The 25,795-nt window shown below is 40.2% G+C and overlaps 1 pseudogene; it reads left to right on the top strand.

The window, feature by feature from the left end:
- Positions 1–11,622: 11,622 nt before the first annotated feature.
- Positions 11,623–24,994, top strand: LOC110776056 (disease resistance protein RPM1-like; annotated as a pseudogene).
- Positions 24,995–25,795: the final 801 nt, after the last annotated feature.

A 25,795-nucleotide genomic window follows, 5' to 3' on the forward strand; every position in this document is an offset into this window, starting at 1 on the left:
ACTATCCTAGAAAACCAACGACCTTAAAAATTGCCCAAACATTCATAGACTAATTTGCCAAAGAGTTATACCGAAACACGTGTTCCGCAAACCCGAATGATCGCCACAAAATAAGCGACGCTCGGGGTGGCCCGTAACGAATCCCACAAACGCTGCTATGCGTAAAGGACGTTATTAGGCAAGCACGCAAATCGAAGTCGCATAAACAGAAGACAGAAAACGAGAACCAGCCAGGGACACATTTTCAACGCCCCTGGCCGGGCGCCAGAATTTCTCACGCCCCTCGCTGGGCGCTGAAGTTGGTGCTTGGCCTTCTGGTCAGGCGCAGCAGCCTCGGTGCCCGCGCGAAAGGAAAATACGTAGCGCAAAAAAATGTTCATAAAAAGAATTGCTACGAGGGCGTAAGAATAGCACTCGATTTCAAAAGCGACTCGTGAAAAAATTAATAATTCTTTGTGTCGTTGTTAGGCCTCCTACGACGGCAATGCTCGGCACCAAAACCGAACATGCTAATAACTATGAGTGTCACACGGGCAAGTGTTTCGAAAATCCAAAGAATGACCAAAATAATAAAAACCAAAAAGTGTACCGACAAAAGAAAGAGTGAAAAACCAATTTAGAGAGTCGAAGTCTAGACTAAGTAATGCTTGAAACTTTGGGAACCTAAAACTTTAGCTTATCTTATGCCTAGGACTGATCCTGCCACTTGGTGCCGATCAGGGAATCAACGGTTAGTGCGTCTCGAAGATACATCGCCAACACCAGGTTTAGTAACTCCAAGCTCCGTCCGTCATCCCTCATTTCAAGGATCTCCGCTTCCCCAACCTCGATTCGCACCTTCAAACATGTCCATCGAAGATTTGCGAGACCAGATGGTCCAAATGACCCAACTTATGGGCCAACTGAAAATGTAAAATGAAGCTTTAGCGGCTGCGCAAGCCAAAAATGACCTCGATAACGAGAAGAGGATTGAAAAAATGGTCCTACAGCAAACCATGGGGAGCAAATACTTCTCCCTCGATCCTGAACCTTTTCCTGGCAAATTACCAGAAAAGTTCAGTTCATCTGACTTACCAAAGTTCAAGGCCACGGACAACCCCCGTGATCATCTACTGAGCTTTGTGAATACCATGAACTTGAAAGGCGTGGACAAGTCCATGTACTTACCTGCCTTTCCTTTGTCCTTGGAACCTGTGCCGCTCAAATGGTACTATCACCAGGACCCTAAGATCTTCCCCACTTGGGAAGACTTTGTCAATGTCTTCATCAAGCAATACTCGTCGAACATGGATTTCCAAGTCACCATGCGCGAGCTGGAAGTTCTCTTCCAAAAGAAAAATGAGGGTTTCACAACCTACTTTGCTAGATGGAGGGACCAGGCGGCCCAGCTAATCAATAGGCCTCCCGAAACAGAATTGGTCCAAAAATTCATTGACAACCTGGACCCGGCTTACGGACAACACCTTAGGTACCTGGGACTCGACACTTTCAAAAGAGTTTATGATGTGGGAATAAAGATCGAGGACGACCTCGCCAAAACCATACAGAACAAACCCACATATAAGACCAACACCTATAATCGGGGTAACACATCCCAAGCCCAAGAAGTCCATGCTGTAGAAGAGACTCCCGCCCGAAGAAAACCCTGCAAGATGGGTCCGAGACCGAAAGTTTGCCCCACTCGGGTCAACTTTGGTACAAGCCTTTGAAAGACTAACCAATCAAGGAAAGTTGAGACCTATAGGCCCCGCCCTTGACCCTCCTGTCAAAAGCAAATATTGGGTCGAAGGTACTTACTGCAAATTCCATCAAGGAAATGGGCATGACACTGAAAACTGCTGGAGTCTAAAACATACGATCCAGGACATGATAGAGGATGAAGTGATACCTCTCCCTAACGTTGGCAAACCCAACAACAACAAGAGCCCACTCGGCTCTTGTCACATCTCTCTCGACCAACCAGAGAATTTCGACCCCACGGTGTATATTACACCTCAAGGTGCACCACTCGTTGTGGTCCCTATGCATCGAATCGAGAGGGAAGTGTGCGGTGTGTGGAATGATAATGCTGAAGATATTTACCTATCTCAAGTCTCGGGCCAGGACTTCTTCACTGAAACTTGGCCCGGGTATGCCCTCATTGACACCACCCCTCAGGAGCCCGAGGTCGACAACCTCACCCGATCCGGAAGAATATACCAACCGGATATTCACCCACCTCCTATGGACGACGTCCCGGTTAGGCAAACTCCTGAGAATGGACGGCATGCCACCGTCGCGGAAGTCATTGAAAATCCTCTCCTGAAACAACTAAAAAGAACCAAAGCCGAGATTACCATCTGGGATCTTATGTGTACTTCAAAGGAACATCGCGAAAAGCTTATTCGCTCACTTGACCTCATCTCAGTACCTACAGATGTCACACCTGACTCATTGGTTAGCCATGTCACCGGGGAAAAGGCCATAGTTTTCACTGATAAAGACTTACCCAAAGAGGGGGGTGCTCACAATAAAGCCCTTTACCTAGTGGTTGGATGCAAAGGACAAAACATCCCCCTAGCGCTCGTAGATAATGGTTCGGCGGTTAATGTCTGCCCATTGCGAACCGCCCATTGCTTGGGGCTAGGAAGCGATGGCTTCCAAACCTCCACGCAAGGGGTACGAGCTTATGATAACTCCCGAAGGCCTGTATTGGGAAAAATCAACCTTACCATACAAACCGGGCCTGTGGCACGCACCACGGAGTTTCAAATAATCGACATCAAGCCCACTTTCAACCTCCTCTTGGGGCGACCTTGGCTCCATGACTTAGGAGGTGTGGCTTCTACCTTGCACCAAATGGTTAAACTTAACCATAACGGGGTAATACTAGAAATCCGCGCCCCTCCTCTCGACGTTAGTTGTACTATGGTTGGAACGGCTGAAGCTGCAGACGACCTTTATGGGTTTCAAATGGAAGAAACAATCCAGTTCATCGAAGATTATGATCCAGCATTCCTAGACCCGCATGCATCCCGAGTCATCCCTAGAATGCTGTTAGCTCAAGGCTATTTTCCAGGAACCCCATTGGGCATAAGGAAGAAGGAATGCACATTCCATCCTTTTCCCGACAAATCTACTCCCTTTGGCTTAGGTTATGAACCAACGGAGGAAGTTATTGCTGACCGCCTATCTAGGCTACGCCTTAACAAAACCAAACAAACCACCCTCCTTCCCCCATATCAAAGGACCCTTAACGGGATGTTCATTCGGGAAGGAGAAGAACACCCATGCTGTGATTTCCCTGAACCCTTCGTTCAGGATGGCTTGCTAAAACCCGCATTTGAAATTTTCCATGACTGCCACACCTTGGATGAGGCACCCCACCTCGCCAAGACTAAAACAGCTGAAATATTGGACAACCAGGCTCTATGGACATTGTTTAACGAATCGAGGCCTATGGAGAACGAGACTGTGATGACTACCCTAGCTTTACAAGATGAAGGTTTCGATCCAACCCGGTTAATCTCTCCTGCATCAACACTAGAAGAGGTCGAGAACGGATGGGTGAAGACATATCAGTGGGTCAATGCAAAAGGAATGGAATTCAAGATGAGTACCGGTGAAGGACCGAAGTTTTACGAGACTAAACCCCAGGCTTGAGCCACATAGAGCACCATTAGTAAAAAGCGCCTAGTAGTTCTTTAGATTGATAGAAAAAATAATAGAGACTTTAGATGGTCCTAAGGCCCTTTAGAATATGGGTCAGTTTTATTTCAGTGTGTTTTCCTTACTTTCCGAATCAATAAAGGCGTAATATTTCTCCTAAAAATTTTATTCTAACACTAAATAAACACCAAATGTACTTGCAAAATACAAAAATAAAGAAGCGGCCCACTCTAGGCCCAACAAACAAAGCCCACTCGGTTTTGAAATAGTGCCATGGGAACCAATTCCCGAAACCCACAAAATAAACCACACTATCCCATTCATATCCCCAAAACCTAAAAAGCCAACCAGTGTCATCATAAGAGCCAATCCATGCAACCCAAAATCAAAGGAAATCAAAAATTTAAAAACAATGCAAATGTTACAAAAAAAAACAGATTCATAAAACATAGATTCCATCATACCCTTCACTAACAACCCACCTCCAAAGCCTACACAAAGATCTTCATAACTTCCGCACCCTAACTCCATTTTCAAAACTGTTTCAAGTCACCAATAGAAAAAATTAATCCAGACAAAAGTGCATTTCACACTAACAGTCAAAAAAGCCTCCAAGATAGCCTCAAAATTAACTTTAAATACGAAGCAAAATATCAAGGCACAAAAAAAAAGGGAATAGAAATAAACGCAAGAACATGTGAAGCAAAGGAAAAATTGACCGCCCAAGTCATTTTCAGCGCCCAGGGCTAGGCGCCGAAATTTCTGACGCCCCAGCCTGGGCGTTGAAACTCTCTGCCTGCCAAAAGTTTTCTTTTTGAAAGTGCTCGTCATTTTATCCGCACACAACGGAAAAATAACGAACACTTGGGGGGTACAGTACGTATCCAAATAGGTTTACCAAGAATATAGCTATACAAATTAGTCGAATTTTACGCAACCTATGGCAAAAAAAAACGGCAGATGAAAATAATGATAAATACTTCACTCATTTGACCGATTAAGTAATATGTTTCCACTTCAGGACATATCTACCGAAATCCGGCATACTAGAACTTATTCTAAAGCTAGAACTACGCGCGACCTGATTCTGACAAGATACGTAGGCAATCCTTACCAAGGATTCGGTCCAAATAAAAAAATAATAATATATTCTTTGCAAAAAAAAAGTGTTAGACATATAAAATACAGGAGAAACAAAAATAAATGAAAACTAAAAATACGCCTTTATTAAAATATAATAAGAAGGGAACCTGCACCCTAGCAAGAACTACACTACTCTAGTTCTTCCGGATCATCAAATAAAGTCTTGTAGAGAGCAATGTTCGCAGGATCCACCCCCACAGTCTTCTGCGCTCCCCCAATATCAATCTCCATAAGAACCGGCTCCTGGACACTAACTTCCAAAGATGTCAAGGCTTCAGAAACATTCTCAATTATAGCCCGCTCAGCCTCGAAGGCACAGGCAATGGTGGGAGAAGGGTTATTATCATCAACTAGACTAGCCACTGTTTCTACAGGCGGTCGAGCCTTCCTAACCCATACATTGTTCCGGCGAAGATCTCCGCGAGAGCTTGCATTTCTTTTAACAACAACAGGCCCCTTCATGTTAGGCATCTTTTTAGGCCTGAAACTGGAACGGGGAGGAACTTCCTTTCGCTTTCGATCAGGACGAGCTTTCACAGTCTTAATACTATAAGTACGAGGTCTGGCAGAATCAGGACCCTCATACTTAACACGAATACGAGGTATCAAAAGCTCAGCCGGCTCCCCATTACGAGCCTCGGTCCTCACATCTTTGTCATCGGAGCTCATCCACAACTTGTAATTTTCAGAAAGACCCAAAAAGCCATTTGTAGCTACGGCCCAACGCGGGGGACCATCATAATACTTAGCCCACGCTAAGACCCGTGTTTGTGAAAAGGCCGCTACCTTAGGTGGTACCGTATTAGAAAAGGGGATAGTCTGCCTTAAACCATATTGACGCATGACTCGGTAAGGGAAAATATAAATGGGACGAGATAGCCCCAACAAAGAAACATAAACCGATACATCAGACCCCCCTGTCATAGTAGTCAAACCCCACCATGGTACCACCCACTTAATAGAACAAATGCCATAAGTAAAAAAGGAGGTCCATTCGGCCTCGTCCTGGCCTTGGTGCAAGTATTTTCGGTTACCCAAAGCTATAGGGCGATAATGTTTAGGATCGGCAGGAGCTTCCAAAAGTTTAAGCCGTTCCGCAAGCCAAATCTGCAAAAACAGGTACGATCGAATCAAAAGAATGAAAAGAAAGAAAAAACGATTCATGGGGCGCAGTTTCAACGCCCAGGACCAGGCGCCGAATATTCCAGCGCCCAGCCCTGGGCGCTGAAACTCAGCCCCAGGCAAAAAGAAATATACGCAAAAAAAAAAAAAAAAAAAACATACATGTGCGCAAGGAAAAGATCGATTACCTGCAGCAATAGGGGGCTCCCCTTTAAATATTCGGATTTGGCATCCTTCTTCAGCTCATCCGCACTCAGCAAAGTCTCGGCAACAACCAACGGCATGATAGAATAGCAACTTTCCATCTGGCTAATCAAGGGGATCAACCTTATGTCACCGAACTCACCATTGTTATTCGACAGCAAATAATGATTCAACAAGCAAAATACAAGGGCTCGAATATTCAATTTCTGTTCAGTCATTTTTTTACTAGGCCTAAAGTGGTGTTTTACAAGTTTCGCCAAGTTAACCTTATCATCTACAACAATTTCAGCAAACATGTTATCATCTAGCCCTAGGAAAGCCCTTATGGTTGTTTTACCCTCTTCAATAGTGCCAGGGGTAACAGGAGTAGCATTAGTAGGATAACCAAGGATCGCAGCAAATTCATCAGGCAAAGGACATATTTCATTGCCCCGAAAGGAAAAAACATGATGATCGGAGTCCCAAAAGCTTAGGGCAGCATGCAGAAAGCTATAATCAATATAATTTGTTGTAAGCCTAAAAGTGCCTCTAAGCTGTATTCTTTTAACAAAGTTTTTTCTGTGGGAGTAAGGGCCCGTAGCCAACGCTAACAGTCCGTTGGAGTGAGAAAGTAGGGATCGACATGGCAAAAGCAGTGAATAATTAAAGCACAACAAAAAGAAAAGAAAGAATTTGAGAGTAGTAGAAAATAAGGGACGTATCTAGCCCTTATATATAGCTGAACGCACCCCATGACATCCTGATCCCATTCGGAGACGTGTTAGGAAATCCGAAAGTCAAATATTATTAGGAAAGGACTTTCAGCGCCCACGGGTGGGCGCCGAAATGTTTAACGCCTGGCCTTGGGCGCTGGAAATGCAGCCCAAGGCCCAGTTTTCACAAAACACGGAACAGGAAAGGACTTAAGACCGTGTTGCTAAACACGAGGCCCTATTGCAAGTAGGATCAAGCCCAAAGCACCTTTAGCTCCCAAATAAGCAAGAAAAAAAAAATTAAAAAATATAATAAAGCTTGGTCGAAACTTAGTCTCGTCTCAGAAAATGCTCATGTACACTTTTCAAAAAAAAAGCAAGTTAAATATCATGGTCATTCTTCGAAACACCAAAAATATGTGTCGTCAAGTCATTGGTTTTCCAAATAAAAAATGTCTGTCTGTCAAAGGGTTAATCCGGGCCAAGCTAAAACCGGATGTCGCCTGAAAACTAAAGTCGCACTCCACGGCTTCGCTAAAGTAGCACACTACTATAGGAGGTCGCTCGCACATACGAGCATGACCCCAAACATGATTACAAGATGCGAAAAACAACCGACGAGCCCCAGTGCTTGGGGGCTCGCGAAAAAATAGACTCCAACGAGGAGCGCGCGATCAAAATCACATTCCCAGACTGCGCCATACACCATAGCGTGTTTGGATATCTCAAAAAAAGAACAACAAATAGGTTCGACCTCATCGAAAGGACGTCACTGACGCTTGTGCACGGTCCTCTGATCAAAGACCAAGTCGAGCCGTAAAGACTAGCTCAAAATCACGAAAGCGGACGGTCGCAAGACAAAGATCCGTCTGAACACGTTGTCAGCCCACGTTCAGGTTACAACTAAATTCGAGCACCCCTCGAAAGAATTCGCTCTTGCAAGAATGAATAAAAGAAATTCTCAAAAGAAATCACAAAGAACCAAAGAAAATAGGAACTTGCCCATCTGCAGTCGGCAAGATCGCGTCACAAACTGCGCAAGTTCCCAAATCGAAAAGAAAACGAATTCAGGGACGTCCACCCTCAGCGGACAGGGTTCGCCCACCCTCAGCGGGCGGGGTCTGCGTCACTAGCCGCCCAGGTCCTCAGTTTTCGACAAAAACATAAAGTCTTCAAATTTAAAATAGGCTCGCCATCTTCAGCCGGCGGGGTCTACGGCGCAAACCACGTAGGTCCTTATTTTCAAAAAAGCAAAATAAATTTTAAAATAGATTCGTCCACTTCTATCGGACGGGGTGTCCACCCTCAGCGGACAAGGTTCGCCATCTTCAGCCGGCGGGGTCTACGTCACAAACCGCGTAGGTCCTTATTTTCAAAACATCAAAACAGATTCGTCCACTTCTATCGGACGGGGCGTCCACCCTCAGCGGACAGGCTCGCCATCTTCAGCTGGCGGGGTCTGCGTCACTAACCGCGCAGGTCCTTAGTCGCTGCAGCGATAACTTTTGCTGGATTTTCCTTCGTTTTACGTCCTATAAAAACAAGGGTGCTGGATTTTCCTTCGTTTTACGTCCTATAAAAACAAGGGGGTTTTCTCGTTTAGCTAGCCCTGAAAATGAGAATCTTTAAAAAAACGTTTTTACCTCGTGATTGGGCTTGGCCAGGCCCAATTACACTTTATAGCTTTGATTTCGAAAAACTCTGTAGCTACTCCCAATGACAAAGTGAGGAAGTTTCTACGCACCTTTAGATCCTTCCAATGACAAAGTGAGGAAGTTTCTATACTATCAGTTGACAAATCCCAATGACACGTGAGGGATATGTCGACACTTCAAGTGATGACCCTTAAGTCAAAGTTATCACTCGGGGGCTCGTGAGACCCTCGCAAAACAGGTCACAATACACCGTGGCTTGTGTGACGCACTCCGTCTAATACTTTGACCATCGTCTTACTCCAAGACTCAGTCAAAGTGGGGGCTAACTGTAGACACCTACTTTTGTCCCCATTCACGCAAGGGAAAGGTTCGATGATGAAAACGTAAATCTCCACTTGACAACGCATCTCCTATGAAATAAACGAATCTCAATTCCCCTTTTCATTTCACCCGAAACCTGCTATTTATGGAAACCTGCTAAAAATAGTAACTGCCGTAAAAGGTAGCTTCTAAAAGTGGCAAATCATAAAAGATAGAAACCTGTCAGAATTAGGTGTTGCATTCCAACATAAATCCTAAATGAGATAGAAAACTGCGAGAATCTTATTCCTAATATGATTCAGAAATAAGAGTTACGTATTAATTAAAATCCTAACGAGCCTAGAGTTCGTAACGGGCCCAGACGCATTCCGTCATAAAATTGATACGCGCTAAAAGACTCGAATTAATCTCAAACTCTACGGATTTCAGGAATCCGAATCTGACTAAAGAAAACAGCCCAGACCCTATTTTCAACGCCTGGCTCTTGGCGCTAAAAATACCTAGGTACGTGTTTTTTCCTAATTCTTTGTGGATTAGAACTCTGCAATTCTATCTTTCCACGAACTCTTCCCTATAAATAGGCCCCTAAATTCGACGTGAAAATAACACACACAACACACAATTATATTCTGAGTATTGACTCCAACCCTTAGCCTAAGCCTCACGCTGCGAAACTGTTCACGCGTTCTGTCGCAATCGATCCATAAATCGAACAGAACGTATCCTGTCCCATAATTGAGATTCGTTAAATAAAAAGGAGAAATAGCAAAGTCAAAGTGGTTAGTTTTCTGAGAACCGTGACGCACCTCTCAAGGGTGCGTCGTAATGTGTCCCTTTTCGATGATTTAACTGCTTTCCTCGCCCTTTTTATGAACTGTTAAACTAACCTAATCTGATTGTTCTATCACGCCTAACAAATATAATATTTTTTGGAAAATCGGATTATCATGCTAGGTCCCTTAATGATATTTAAATCAGATAATCACGATCGAATTAGTATTATATGTTGCATATTGCTAAAATCAACTCAGATTAGTTTAATAGTTAACGCATGTCCCTTCAATTATTTATGCTGAGCTAGTAAGGATATCCTGCCTCTGGAGTTATCGACGAGCGAAGTACTCCTCTCGGTAGTTACAGTCCCCAGAACCCTCAATCTCTACCTTGCGGGTGTATATTGAGAGATCCCCACACCAGGGATCACAAGGGAACCTACGGCCGTCGTGGTCAAACATAATTGCACTCCCTTTATGTCACGATAACCGGGTTTTGTCAGTTTTTCTCATTGTCGTTAAAAACTGAATGGCGACTCCTATATTACTAGTCAATTGGGTGTATACTCACAGGAAATCCAATTACACTTGATTGAATAAAAAGAATCGTCACACCCACGAGGGACAAGGTCACGCATTAGCCTCGTGCTTTTTCGACCCCCTCACAGATGTATTTATCAGAATTCTTCAGGGTTCAAGTCCAGTATAAGAATTTGACTTTTAAATTATTCTCCTAAGGTGTCTTTTGTAATTAACACGTTAGGAAAAATATTGTTATGTGAAATTTTTTAAGATTTGTCTAAGTATGATGTTTTATAGTTTTAATAATTGATTATTAATTATTATTAATTAAATTTTTTTTATTGTGGGAATGAGCCACGTACAAGAGAAATCTAAACCACAAATGCTAGAGAGGGTATTGATCATGTATTCATGTGACCTATCTTAGATAGACTTTTAGTCCTAGGAAAGTGAGTAATACGATTTGCACCAATACCGGTTACTGAGACTCATATAATTTGTATATATACTTATATTAGTTATAAAAATATACTCTTAAATCTTAATATTCTCTATTTGGTACTTGTATACAATGGCGGTTCTTCATGCTGGTTTGGGTAGGCTCGACCCTCCCGGCGAAAAATTTCATAGTGTACTTTTAGTTCCACCCCCCACGAATTTGAATATAATTGTATAAATTAAATATTATACTGCTAAATTATTTTATTGGCTCTCATCGTAAATTGTTCAAGATCCGTCACTGCTTGTATATATTAATAGTTAAAGTTATACTGCGTACATTCACAAGAATCGCAACTTTATAAACGAAGATATGTCAAAACGGAGGAATTTTGTTATGAATGAATGCACTGAGTTGTTTCCTTAAATAAGTGTTAGCATTTGTACATTCCAATATCAAGACATCAATTTTATAGAGTAAGGAGGATTAGTAGCATAACACAAGGGTTCATGAACGAACGTACTATAGAAAAGCAAGCTGTAACAGGGGAGATCCTTTAGCATAGCAATTATCACATGCAGGGGTTCATGTATATATGCTCGATACGCTGAAACTAATAAGTCGATCTTCATGGATTTCAGAAGATTAATTACTGAACAAAGAAATTCCATTATTCTTAAAGAATTTATTTTCGTGTTATCGTATCATCAGGTAAGAATGGTTCTGATCGATTTGAAACTATATAAACATAAAGCAGGTACAGTTGGTAAAGTTAGCTAGACGCAAACACTTTGGTAAAAAAAATAAGCAAAGAATCCCAAATTCTTACATAATAAATTTTACACGGGGGTGTATAATAGACATATTGCTTACATGGATTGGTCGAAGATTGTATCAATTTGAATAAGTAAAGAATGTTCTTTTCTTGAGCCTGCAGGCCATGGATATAATTTACCTGATCTGACAAGGTATGAATTATTTCTTATGGAAGTTTTTGTGTGGGGGTTCTTTATAAGCAAAAGCTGGTTTCTCTTATTTTAAACAGTTCATCCAAATCCAAATCCAAAGCTGGCAATTACATTTGCTAAAAACTTAAACAAAAAATGGTTGAGAGTGTGGTGAACATTGCAATGGAAAAGCTATCAGCATTCTTAAGTGTAGAGGCAGAGTTTCTAGGTAGTCTGTCAAAAGATGTTAGAGACTTGCAAATGGAACTAGGAAGCATCAAAGAAGTCCTGAACAATGCTGAGAGGAAATCTGAAGAAGACGATACCATCAACGAATGGCTAATGCAAGTAAGAGAGGTTGCTTACAATATCGAGGATGTCATTGATGAATACCTCCTACTCAAACAGCATCAGAAACATCATCAACAACAATAACAACAACAACAACAACAACAACAACAACAACAACAACAACAACAACAACAACAACAACAACAACAAGGATGAGTTAGCCTCCAAAATCATCAAACCAGACATAACTGAGATAAGCACCAGAAGGGAACGATATTGATTCAACACCACAACAGAGGATGAGGGCTATGATGATGAGGGCTATGATGATGAGGGCTATGAATATCTGCAAGACCCTCGAGTTTCCTCACTCTTCATGGATGACTTTGAGGTTGTTGGCATCGAGGATCGTAAGTTAGAACTGTTTTAGTTAATGAATTTGAACATGGAAGAACAATTAATGATAGCAATGGTGGGTATGGGAGGAATTGGGAAGACAACCCTTGCTCGAAAAGTGTATGAGAAAGTTAGGAAGGATTTCGATGTATATGCTTGGGTTATTGTCTCCCAATCATACAAAAGAAGGGATCTACAGAAGCTGTTGAAGACCATATTTAATCAAGTGCAAAGGGAGCCATCTCTAGAACCTGATGCCTCTCAAGAATCCATCATCACTATACTAAGGACTAGCCTGCAGGACAAGAGGTACTTTACTCTTAAGCTACTCCTATTTTACTCGCCTTATTTTTAATATAATTAACTTACTTTTTGCTGCATTCAACTTATCGTCGTTGGCATTTTGTTTTACAACATTCATTTGTTATTTATAGTATTATACGGAGTATAAGGGAACTCTTAAATGATGTTGATGTCCATACAAAATCCTACTTACTTAATACTTGAGCCATGTTCATAAAAACTAGTGGTAGCAATTAGCGGTAAATAGTAACGGATAACAGTTAGCTGTCAAAGTTATATTATTGTGTTTTGTGTACTTCATCCGTCCCGATTTACTCGTACCACTTTCTTTCCTCTATAACAATTGTTTCCAAATTATTTTCATAAATTTTTTAAAAGGAATTTTCACTGTTATTTTAAAAAATCAATGACCCACTTCTCACTAACTATAACAAAGAAAAAAAAGTACTTCACTATCAAGTACCAGACAATAAAATACAACGTCAACTTATTTTCCTACTTTCTTGTATCAGTCAAAGTGGTCCAAGTAAATTGGAACTAAGATTATTTTATAGGTGTACTAATTTATATAAATCTTGTTACACTATGTAGTTACATTATTGTGTTTTACGATGTTTGGCACATAGAGCTTTGGAGATTGGTAAAAGCTACATTGCGCTCTAATAATAAGGGTAGTAGGACACTAATGACAACACGAGAAAACAACATCGCTCTAGAATGGGAAGCATCAGTAGGGGTTCATGTCTTTGATCTTAAACCTTTGCCTAAACAAGAAGCATGGGATCTTTTTATTCATAAAATCTTTGGTAAAGGGAAGTGTCCTCGTGATCTTGAAGAATCGTCACGTGACATGGTGAAGAAATGCAAAGTGTTGCCACTAGCAATTGTAGCAATAGCAGGGCTTTTGTCAACTAAGAAGAAGGTTCCGTCTGAATGGAATAAGATGTGTAATAGCATTAACGTCGAGCTTGGAAGAAATTGCCGTTTATCAAGCACTAAAAAAAATACTACTTTTAAGCTATTATGAATTGCCATATTATATTAAGCCGTGTTTTTTGTACTTTTGTATGTTTCCTAAAGGTTTCTCTATTAACGGAAACAAGCTATTTCGGGTTTGGATTGCAGAGGGTTTCATACAAAATCAACAAGCTAGGCAAATCACTTGAAGATGCAGCAGAGGACTATGTGAATGAACTTGTGAATAGAAGTTTGGTTGAAGTTGATATTGAAGGAAATAATGCCCTTGGTCCAAGTATGCATATAATATTAAGTCTAATAAATGCGGTTCAGTATTAATTAACAAGTTAATAATTCAGTGAGATCAAGTGAGCTGAATGCCTAGCTAGAGGCCGCTTCAGTTCAAGTGGAATTAATTATATTAATCCACAGCTTACTCTTGACTGAACCCGTAGGGTCACACAAATAGTACGTAAACGGATCAAGTATTTAATGGCATTAAATACTCCATCTATGGATATTCGGAATCGACGGATCTTGGTTTCAGTGGGAGCTAAGATCGTCAAAGGCAAGCAAATGAATACTCCGGAAATGATGATATTGCCGGAAACGGAAATATGGATCGTATCGGAAATATAAATATTATCCAAGTCGTAGATGTTGCCGGAAACGGAAACATGATACGTATCGGAAAATATTATCGGAAATGGAAATATTGCCGGAATCGGAAATATTTCCGGAAATGGAAATATTGTCAGAATCGAAAATATTATCGGAATCGGAAAATAATTCCGGAAACAGAAATATTAAATATTTGTTCGAAACGGAAATTAATTCCGGAATCGGAAATATTAAATATTGTTCGTATCGGAAATGAATTCCGGAACCGGGAATTTCATCAGAAGCGCATCGTACGAATTAGCATCGGACGAGGCTTGCTAGACGAAGGCCCAGCACGAAGCCAGGTCCGCGCCCAGCAAGCCAAGCGCCCAAACATGGAGCTGCCACAGCCTCGCCAGGCCCAGCGCAAGGCCAGGCCCAGCAAGGCCATAGGCGCGCGCGGGCTTATGCTCGTGGGCTGCGAGGCAGCGCCTGCTCGTGTGGGCCGCAAGGCCTGCGCGGGTGCGTGCGTTCCTCGTGGTCGTGCAACACTCGTGTTCGTAACGAATCCTAATCCTATTGGAATTCGTGCATTAATTAAATCCTAATCCTAAAAGATTAAATTTATTATTTAGAGTTCTAATAGGATTCTAATTAATAAATCCTTATCCTAGTAGGATTATAATTCCTTTCCATAAACTCTATAAATAGGTGCCTAGGGTCACATATTTACATCGAGATTTGAAGTATTCAAAAGGTAAGATTTTCAAGCAAAAATCAGCCAAACACTTGCAACCCAAATAGCCGAAAATCCTAGTAACCTTAAGGGCGATTCTAGTTGGTCAAGCTTAAGGCAGATCCGGACGTGCTGTGGACTATCTACGGAGGGACGACACTTGGAGTCCTAAAGACTTGTTCTTGTTCGGTTCGGGCGCAGCTAGGGAGGGCACGCTACAAAGTGGATGCATCTGAATTATGCTAAATGATTATGTGTAAATAATATGTTTCCTGGCTTTCTGGTTTTTCCGCATGATTTATGTTTATTCATATGTATCATAACCTAACAGTGGTATCACGAGCCTCTTATTATTTTCATAATCTAAATTGCATGAACATGGTTAAATTTTACAAATTTGCAAAGAATTAAAGGGGTGATTAATTTTCGTAATTAGTTGCAAATTGCGTTTATTTAATTATATGTACGCAGTTTTCCGGCAGTTTCTTCGTTACTCATCCAAATCGAGTGATTTTTGTGTCAATTTCGCATGTAAAAGGCATTCTAAAATTTTGACAAAAATATTTTTTTTCGGCCGAATCCAGAATTCCCAAGTTCGAAGCCTAACTATGACTTTTCGGAGGTTTTAGTTTTTCGAACGCAAAAGTTTGTAAATTTAAGATGTTAAATTAAGTATTTACGATTCTTGTTGATAAATCTTGAGTTTTTGATTGACCTACTGTATATGTTTAACAATTATGAATGCCTAGCCTTGTTAATTATACAACCTAATTTGTAATTATGATTAATTTGTTGAAATTCGAATAATTTAGAATTGATTTGTTTTTCATAATTAATTAATAATTTAATTAGGTATCCATGATTAAAATCCACCATAAAAATTGTTAATTTATGTTAAATTTTTAATTTTTATGACCTAGATTTGAGTCCATGTTAATCGGAAATTAATTGATTAATAAATTTTCGAATTTTCGCCCTAAAATTATGAAATTAATATGTTTTATTAATTTGTCATTAATTTTAAATTAAAAATTTTAATTTTTTATGAAAACGCCCATCAATGTTGCACGCACAAAGCAATGGAAGCTACGTGTTACCCTTAAGGGGTGTTGTACAGTGTGGGCACGAGACGACGAGCAAGGGAGCTCGTCGCCCGTGCGGTACGAATGCAGCGAGCAACGAGCATGGCATGCGCAAGGCTGTGCGCCTAAGGGGCGTGTGCTACGCGATGTGGGCGATGGGGCAACGGGCGGGCAAGTGCAGCGAGCAAGGCAAGCACGCGTGGGCAGCGATGGATGCTGCGCCACACATGCGCTGCCTCGCTCAGCAGCACGCCAAGGCAGCACGCCAAGGTAGCGACAAGCGCAGCACAACGTGCACGCGGACAGCGTTGGCTGGCCTGTCCAGCGAGCGTTGCCCAGCAGCGCGCCAAGGCGTTGGGCGAGTGGGCTGCGCGCAAGCGTGGCTCGCTGGGCCTGACGCATTGGTGCGTTGATGCTTGGGATTTGCGGTACGATCAATCGAGCGACAAGGGGTTTGTTGCTTGTTGGACTTGACGAGGTATGGGCGCAAGCCCATGGCCTTGTCTTGACCCGATTGGTTCGTTTTAAATTTTAATTTGAATTTTTCAGTTCAAAAATAATTTTAATTAACGTTGAAATTAATAATTTAAATTGTTTTCTTGGATTTTAATTTTGAATATTATAATTATTATAAATTTTTATTTATTCTAATTATTTTACTAAAATTAAAAACCTTAAATTAATTTAAATTCGACTGAAAATAAATTAAATAAGTGGATTCAATTATAAATTTATATGAGCTTTAAATTTTAATTAAATTTGTATGTTTCCGGTTAGACTAGAAATACATTTTTATGTTTAAAATTAGTAAAGCATATGAATTTATTGGTTTAAGTGGGAGCAATTTTAGTCATAAACTCTTGATTAGGTCTACAAATCCTTTAAGGTTAAACAACTTGATTAGAATTAATAAGGACTGAATAATTGGTAGATTATTGGTGCCCTTAATTAATTGCTGTAAATATTTATGTGATGCATACAAAGTGTTTTCACTAACCAATTATGTGGGTCATTAATGATAATGAATGGATGAATGGTATATATTGTATATGTACTGTTTTGCAGGTTATGAAGTGACTAGTATGGCCCAAATAGGATAGAAAATATGGTCTGCGTACCATTAATTTGAATGTAATTGGTCTAAAGCACCAAATTTGTTTTTCAATTCAAATATGGTCTGCGTACCATCAAATAGTTGTAATTAGTTTAATTATAGCTTATCCTATTTGAAGAAAATGGCGCCTCCCACGGTGAGATTCAAGACGGAGTTTCCAATCCATTTTCAAGACGGACTTTGAAGTTGAAACTTCAAGATGAAGTCGGGCCATACTAGATCACATTTATCTTATGCATGCTTTAAGTTATTTATTGCTTTTAAATATGTCTTAAATATGCATGAGATCAAAGCTTGATTATGTTGCATGATTAAGGATTTTAGTTCACTTAAAATCTAACCAACATAGTAAGAGCCTTAAGTTCCAAACTTAAAAATTGAGTTAAAAGGTGTCATGCCAAAATAACACTTACTTGGATATCCTTTACATCGATCTTAGTAATAGTTTTCCGCCATAGCGAGGTGTTACTTATCGATACTAAAGGGGTAAGGTACACAAATAATTGTGAGTACATGTTAGTTTTGGTGAAACTCAACGATATAAGTAAGGAGTCCTTTTATGTCGTGGCAAAATCGATAGGTTTACCTAATAAGTTCTTAGACGTACCTATCAACCAAGAGTAGTTTCTAGACTATTAGCAAAAGGCTTTTGCTTACCTAAAAGATTTTAGAATTGAGTCTAAATACATAATGTGCTTAATTCTTCAATGGATTTTAGGATCTTGGAATCATTTTATTCACACCTGCCGGAACACATAACTTGAATAAAATGCTTAATAAACATTGAATTATGCATGTATGCTAGAATTTAAGTTTATTAAGAGAAACTGTGAATGATTATTTATTTGTTTATTATTTTTCAATTGTAGTTTTAATTATGGCAAACAACAATTCATTCAACATTCGATCAATTCTCGAAAAGGAGAAGTTGAGCGGGAAAAACTTCCTTGACTGGAAAAGGAACTTGCAAATAGTTCTTATGCAGGAAGAAAAGGAGTATGTCCTGGAAGAGGCGATGCCCGAAGCCGCATGCGAAGGGGTCACTCAGGCAGCCCTCAATCGTTGGATTGATGCCAACAAGGATGTGAAATGTCTAATGCTTGCAACCATGAGTGCAGATCTACAGAAAACGTTCATCAACTCAGATGCTTTCACGATCATCAGTGAGTTAAAGAACATGTTCCAAGATCTAGCTCGGGTCGAAAGATTCGAGACTCATAGGCAAATTCTTGAGACCAAGCTTAAGAAAGGCGAGCCCGTAAGTCCACATGTCATTGAGAATATGAGTCGGCTGGATCAGCAGTTCTCTCAGGAAATGGCTGTAGACACCATCCTCCATTCTCTTCATAACGGGTATGATCAGTTCAAGCTGAACTACAGTATGAATAGTCTGGACAAAACGCTCACTGAGCTTCACGGTATGCTGAAGACCGCTAAAAAGACGCTCAAAAGTGATAAGCAAGATGTGCCTATGGTGCGTGGGGGCAAGTTCCAGAAATCTGGAAAGAAGAGGAATGCCAAGAAAGGTGGCAAAAAGGCCAGCCCAACTAAGCAAGTTGGCGTCAAGTCTGAAAAGAGGAAGGTCAGTCAACCCACTTCTGAATCCGAATGCTTCTACTGCAAGAAGAAGGGGCATTGGAAGAGAGATTGCTTGAAGCTAAAGGAAGATCAGAAGAACGGAACAGTCGTTCCATCTTCAAGTATTTTCGTTATAGACTGTATACTTGCTAATTCAACTTCTTGGGTATTAGATACAGGCTGTGGCTCACACTTATGTTCCAATTCACAGGGACTAAGAAGAAGTAGAAAGTTAAGCAATGGTGAAGTCGACCTACGAGTGGGAAATGGAGCACGGATTGCTGCATTAGCTGTAGGAACTTTTTATTTGTCGTTGCCCTCTGGGCTAGTTTTGGAACTGGAAGAGTGTTTCCATGTTCCAAGTCTTACTAAAAACATAATTTCTGTTTCTTGCTTAGATGCTAAGGGATTTTCCTTTTTAATAAAAGACAATAGTTGTTCGTTTTATTTTAAAGAGATGTTTTATGGATCTTCTAGATTAGTCAATGGACTTTATTTATTAGATCACGACAAACAAGTTTATAACATAAATACCAAAAATGCCAAAAAGGATGATTTAGATCTCACCTATCTGTGGCATTGTCGATTAGGCCATATTAACTTGAAACGCATGAAAAGACTTCAAAAGGAAGGAATTCTAGAACCATTTGACTTAGAGGATTATGGTAAATGTGAATCATGTTTACTTGGCAAAATGACAAAGCAACCTTTCTCTAAAGTTGGAGAAAGAGCAAATGAACTATTGGGTTTAATCCATACAGATGTATGTGGACCAATGAGTACAAATGCTAGAGGTGGTTTCAGCTACTTTATCACTTTCACTGATGACTTCAGTAGATATGGTTATGTCTACCTAATGAAGCATAAGTCTGAATCCTTTGACAAATTCAAGGAATTTCAGAGTGAAGTAGAGAATCAATTAGGCAAGAAGATTAAGGCACTGCGGTCTGATAGAGGCGGTGAATATCTGAGCTATGAATTTGATGACCATCTGAAAGAATGTGGAATTCTATCAGAATTGACTCCTCCTAGAACACCACAATGGAACGGTGTGTCAGAACGGAGGAACAGAACCTTGCTAGACATGGTCAGGTCAATGATGGGTCAGGCCGAACTTCCAATAGAATTTTGGGGACATGCACTAAATACAGCCGCACTCACTATAAATAGAGCTCCGTCTAAAGCTGTTGAAAAGACTCCATATGAGTTATGGTTTGGAAAGCCTCCAAAAGTGTCTTTTCTTAAGATTTGGGGATGTGAAGTATACGTCAAACGATTAATTTCAGACAAAATTCATCCAAAATCTGACAAATGTATCCTTGTGGGCTATCCAAAGGAAACAAAGGGGTATTACTTCTACAATACATCTGAGAACAAGGTGTTTGTTGCTCGAGATGGTATCTTTTTGGAAAAGAATCACATTTCCAAAATGACAAGTGGGAGAAAAGTAGACCTCGAAGAAATTCGAGTCGAATAACAAACTCTAGAGAATGCTCAAGATGACATTTAGGATGAAACTCAAAGATCTTTAGAAGTTTCTGGTGAGAATCATGGACAATCTAGAGATGTAACCCCGCGTAGATCGCAGAGATATAGATCTCAACCGGAAAGGTACTTAGGTATTTTGACGAACGAGAGCTATGATGTTCTATTACTTGAAAGTGATGAACCTGCGACTTACAAGCAAGCTATGACGAGCAGCTCCAAGCAATGGCAAGAATCCATGCAATCTGAATTAGACTCCATGTCTGAAAACCAAGTTTGGGATTTGGTTGATTTGCCAGATGGCTACCAAGCCATTGGAAGCAAATGGGTTTTCAAACTGAAAAAGGACAAGGATGGGAAACTTGAAGTTTTCAAAGCTAGATTGGTTGCAAAAGGTTACAGGCAAGTCCATGTTGTGGATTACGATGAAAACTTTTCACCAGTTGCAATGCTAAAGTCTGTTCGGATAATGTTAGCAATCGCTGCAAAACCGCTTTCTTAAACGGCGTTTTAACAGAAATTGTGTTTATGACACAACCTGAGGGTTTTGAGGATCCAAAGAATGATAAAAGGGTATGCAAGCTAAAGAAATCAATCTACGGATTGAAGCAGGCATCCAGGAGCTGGAATATACCTTTTGATGAAGCAGTCAGTGACTTTGGTTTCATCAAGAACGCAGACAAATCTTGTGTATACAAGAAGGTCAGTGGGAGCAAAATTGATTTTCTAGTATTATATGTCGACGACATATTACTTATCGGAAATGACATTCCTATGTTGAACTCTGTCAAGATTGTGCTTGGGAAATGTTTTTCGATGAAGGATCTAGGAGAAGCACAGTACATATTGGGCATCAAGATTTACAGAGATAGATCTAAAAAGATGATTGGACTTAGTCAAAACACTTATATCAATAAGGTGCTTGATAGGTTCAAGATGGCAGACTCCAAGCGAGGCTACCTACCCATGTCTCATGGAATGACTCGAAGCAAGACTCAGTGCCCAAAAACACTTGTTGAGCTTAGACGAATGAATGGGATTCCATATGCATCATTGATTGGTTCAATAATGTATGCTATGATATGTACACGCCCGGATGTTGCGTACGCACTCAGTGCTACGAGCAGATACCAGTCAGACCCAGGAGAGGCACATTGGACTGCTGCCAAGAATATTCTGAAGTACCTGAAAAGGCACAAAGATGACTTCCTGGTCTATGGTGGAGATGATGAATTAATTGTTAAAGGATATACGGACGCAAGTTTCCAAACCGACAAAGATGATTTCAGATCACATTCTGGGTTTGTCTTCTGCCTCAACGGAGGAGTAGTAAGCTGGAAAAGTGCTAAGCAAAGCACCATTGCGGATTCTACAACTGAAGCGGAGTACATTGTTGCACATGAAGCAGCAAAGGAAGCTATATGGCTAAGGAAGTTCATAGGAGAACTTGGTGTAGTCCCCTCCATTAAAGGACCAATAGCCCTGTATTGTGATAATAACGGAGCTATTGCACAGGCAAAGGAGCCTAGACACCACCAAAGAGTCAAGCATGTACTTCGTAGATTTCACCTTCTACGAGAGTTCGTTGAAAGAAAAGAAGTCGAGATAAGCAAGATTGGAACTGATGACAACATATCAGATCCATTGACTAAACCTCTGCCGCAGGCGAAGCACAACTCGCACAGTGCAGCTATGGGAATCAAGCATTTTGGAGAATGGCTTTGATGTCCTTATTTGATGTTTTAAAGTTTTAGAGTTTAATACTTTGTAAAACATTATTGGTTAATCATTCACAATAAATGAATAGAATTCATTTTCCATTTAATTTGTGGTTTATTAAATGATGAGTCCCTTCAATTTGACGAAATATTCAAGATAGACTGTCAGGACCAGCCCTGTGACTAAGAAATGTCTATCAAGTGAACTTGAATGTCAAAAGTTGAAAATGGTCCCTGGTAGGAGTTTTCTATAAAGCTGGACGCATAGAAAACGTTAGACGACTAGAATGCAAGATGACTAGTAGTTCTGTTTCTTGAACTATGTGGACATGGCAATGTCTCAATCATTTGCATAGATACTTACTTTGGGAAGACTAGTATCGGACAGACCTATGAAACTTTACTGTAAGAGATAAAAATCTATCATAAGTAAATTTCATTAAAATTATTAGACACTAAATCCTCAATACATGAGTGATTTGAGATTACTTGTTTGAGAACTGGTTACTTTGACGTTGACCAACCGTCGCACCGTAAAAGGAGGCTATAAAGGCAACGCTCAGGTAATCACCTATCAAACGAAGTCTAATCTCAAGATCGCAAGATTGGGATTGTCCTCCCATAAATCGGGATGAGATGCTTAAAAGTTGTACAAGGCCACTCGGAGAGCTAGAAACTGTAAAATGCATGGCCGTGCTCGGATGAATCATAGGCAATGATTATCTGTTTATTTGATCAGTTGAACTCTGAAACCGAGAAACACCTCTGGACATAATAAGGATGACAACTCTTACCTTATGTTCAAGAGCAAGCATCGAGCGACAAAGGAATTAGGAAATGCACACTTGTCCCTAAGGACAAGTGGGAGACTGAAGGAAATAATGCCCTTGGTCCAAGTATGCATATAATATTAAGTCTTATAAATGTGGTTCAGTATTAATTAACAAGTTAATAATTCAGTGAGATCAAGTGAGCTGAATGCCTAGCTAGAGGCCGCTTCAGTTCAAGTGGAATTAATTATATTAATCCACAGCTTACTCTTGACTGAACCCGTAGGGTCACACAAATAGTACGTAAACGGATCAAGTATTTAATGGCATTAAATACTCCATCTATGGATATTCGGAATCGACGGATCTTGGTTTCAGTGGGAGCTAAGATCGTCAAAGGCAAGCAAATGAATACTCCGGAAATGATGATATTGCCGGAAACGGAAATATGGATCGTATCGGAAATATAAATATTATCCAAGTCGTAGATGTTGCCGGAAACGGAAACATGGTACGTATCGGAAAATATTGCCGGAAACGGAAATATTGTCAGAATCGGAAATATTATCGGAGTCGGAAAATAATTCCGGAAACGGAAATATTAAATATTTGTTCGAAACGGAAATTAATTCCGAAATCGGAAATATTAAATATTGTTCGTATCGGAAATGAATTCCGGAACCGGGAATTTAATCGGAAGCGCATCGTACGAATTAGCATCGGACGAGGCTTGCTAGACGAAGGCCCAGCACGAAGCCAGGCCCGCGCCCAGCAAGCCAAGCGCCCTAACACGGAGCTTCCACAGCCTCGCCAGGTCCAGCGCAAGGCCAGGCCCAGCAAGGCCATAGGCGCGCACGGGCTTATGCTCGTGGGCTGCGAGGCAGCGCCTGCTCGTGTGAGCCGCAAGGCCTGCGCGGGTGCGTGCGTTCCTCGTGGTCGTGCAACACTCGTGTTCGTAACGAATCCTAATCCTATTGGAATTCGTGCATTAATTAAATCCTAATCCTAAAAGATTAAATTTATTATTTAGAGTTCTAATAGGATTCTAATTAATAAATCCATATCCTAGTAGGATTATAATTCCTTTCCATAAACTCTATAAATAGGTGCCTAGGGTCACATATTTACATCGAGATTTGAAGTATTCAAAAGGTAAGATTTTCAAGCAAAAATCAGCCAAACACTTGCAACCCAAATAGCCGAAAATCCTAGTAACCTTAAGGGCGATTCTAGTTGGTCAAGCTTAAGGCGGATCCGGACGTGCTGTGGACTATCTACGGAGGGACGACACTTGGAGTCCTAAAGACTTGTTCTTGTTCGGTTCGGGCGCAGCTAGGGAGGGCACGCTACAAAGTGTATGCATCTGAATTATGCTAAATGATTATGTGTAAATAATATGTTTCCTGACTTTATGGTTTTTCCGCATGATTTATGTTTATTCATATGTATCATAACCTAACAGATATGGTGAGTGAAAACGTAGTTAACACCATTTCTAAAAGAAACAGATTATACATGATATTCTACGTGAGATGATAATCATTCCGAAAAAGTGATTTCTACACAAGAAAGAATTTTCGGCGATTCAGCATTGATCCAGATTTTACCAACAAGAGTGTCTTAGAGGTCCTTAATATCTCCAGTACTCGGTCTCTCCTTTCAGTTTCCAACTTTGATTTATTTTCTAAGTCTTACTTAAACTCGATCCTAAAGGTTGCCCGACTTTTAAAAGTATTAGACCTTGAAGATGCTCCAATTAACCATTTCCCTGAAGAGTTGGGAAATCTGCAAGACTTGCGATATTTGAGTCTAAGAAACACAGATGTCCAAGTGCTCTCTTAACCAATAGGAAATCTAAGGAACTTGTAAACTATAGATCTCAAACGTTCTCTACTAGTTGAGCTTCCTAAAGAAATAGCGCACTGTCACACTTACACCATCTTCTTATTGGAAATCGAGAGACGAATGTCGTGAATATACAAGATGGGATGTTAGAAAATTTCAAACAGCTACAAAAACTAGCATGTGTAGCAGCCAATAAGGTCAGTATACTAGATGAATTATGGCATCTTAAGTATTTAAGGAGGCTGCAAATCTCAAAGCTCAGTAAAGAACATGGGATGCCACTTTGTCGCGCAATAGAAGAATGAAACTTCTTCGATCACTTAGCTTAGAATCAATGAGCTTTGACGAGATACTTGATATACAACACATAACATCACCACCCCTTCTACTTAGGTGGTGTATTGGAGAAGTTACCATGCTGGATTGCCAAGCTTAATAACTTGAACTCATTGTACTTGATTTCTTCACGACTAAAGGACGACCCACTCACCACTCTCAAAGGGCTCCCTAATCTGCTAGGAATAACTATAGATGATGCTTATGTTGGTGAAAATTTAAACTTCGGGTTTACAAGCTTCTCCAAACTCGTAAAGTTGTATCTCCTTCGTCTGCACAATCTGCAATCTGTAGCTGGATCCCTTCCTTCCTTATAGAGTGGAGAAGTTGATGATTTCCGGGAGTTACAGAGTTATTCAGAGAGTATTAGAGAGTTAATGAAGCGTAGTCTTCTAAGAAAGATTCGAGCTCACGCTCAATTAACCAGGGCAAAATTCCAATTCCAAGAAGCAGCTAGCTGAAAGACTTGATCAAAAATAATAGGTAAAATGTATCATTTGCTTGACCATACAAAGTAAAACATTCTAGGAAGGAAGAAGATTTTCCTGATTTTCCTTATCTGTTGAAATTTCTTAGGAAGTAGGTAATATAGTTTGGTTGAACATGGAAGTAAATTTTAATGGGAAGTTTCACTTACAACTTCCTCCATTTTCTAATAAGTGGAACTTCTTAGGAAGTGTGGTTTCCATGTTTTTTCAAACTAAACAACATCACAATCTTCCACTTCTTAGGAGGTTACACTACTCATGTTTTTATGTTATAAGAAGCTACTATTAAAAAATATTGTAAGAAAATACCTTAATAATTTTTTAAAAAAATGTTGTAACAAACTACCTTAAGAATAAGATTTTTATGTTATTGTAAGATGGTACCTTAGCCGAATTATACCCTTTGACTAAAGATTTTGGTATTCTCAAAATTCTTAATAAGAATGTATTGCATTGATCAAGTTTGTAAGAGTAATAATGCGTTAGTCCTAAATGTATTGAGAAACCTAGCGTGATAAAGATAGTAATTCATTATACATTCCCACAAACCCCTAACTATTGTATCCGGGCACATTCAACTCTAGTTGTACCCCCAAAAAACAACGCTCATGTATTATTTGTTCTCCCATG

The sequence above is a fragment of the Spinacia oleracea genome, chromosome 1 (assembly GCF_020520425.1).
Source record: "Spinacia oleracea cultivar Varoflay chromosome 1, BTI_SOV_V1, whole genome shotgun sequence".
Lineage (NCBI taxonomy): Eukaryota > Viridiplantae > Streptophyta > Magnoliopsida > Caryophyllales > Amaranthaceae > Spinacia > Spinacia oleracea.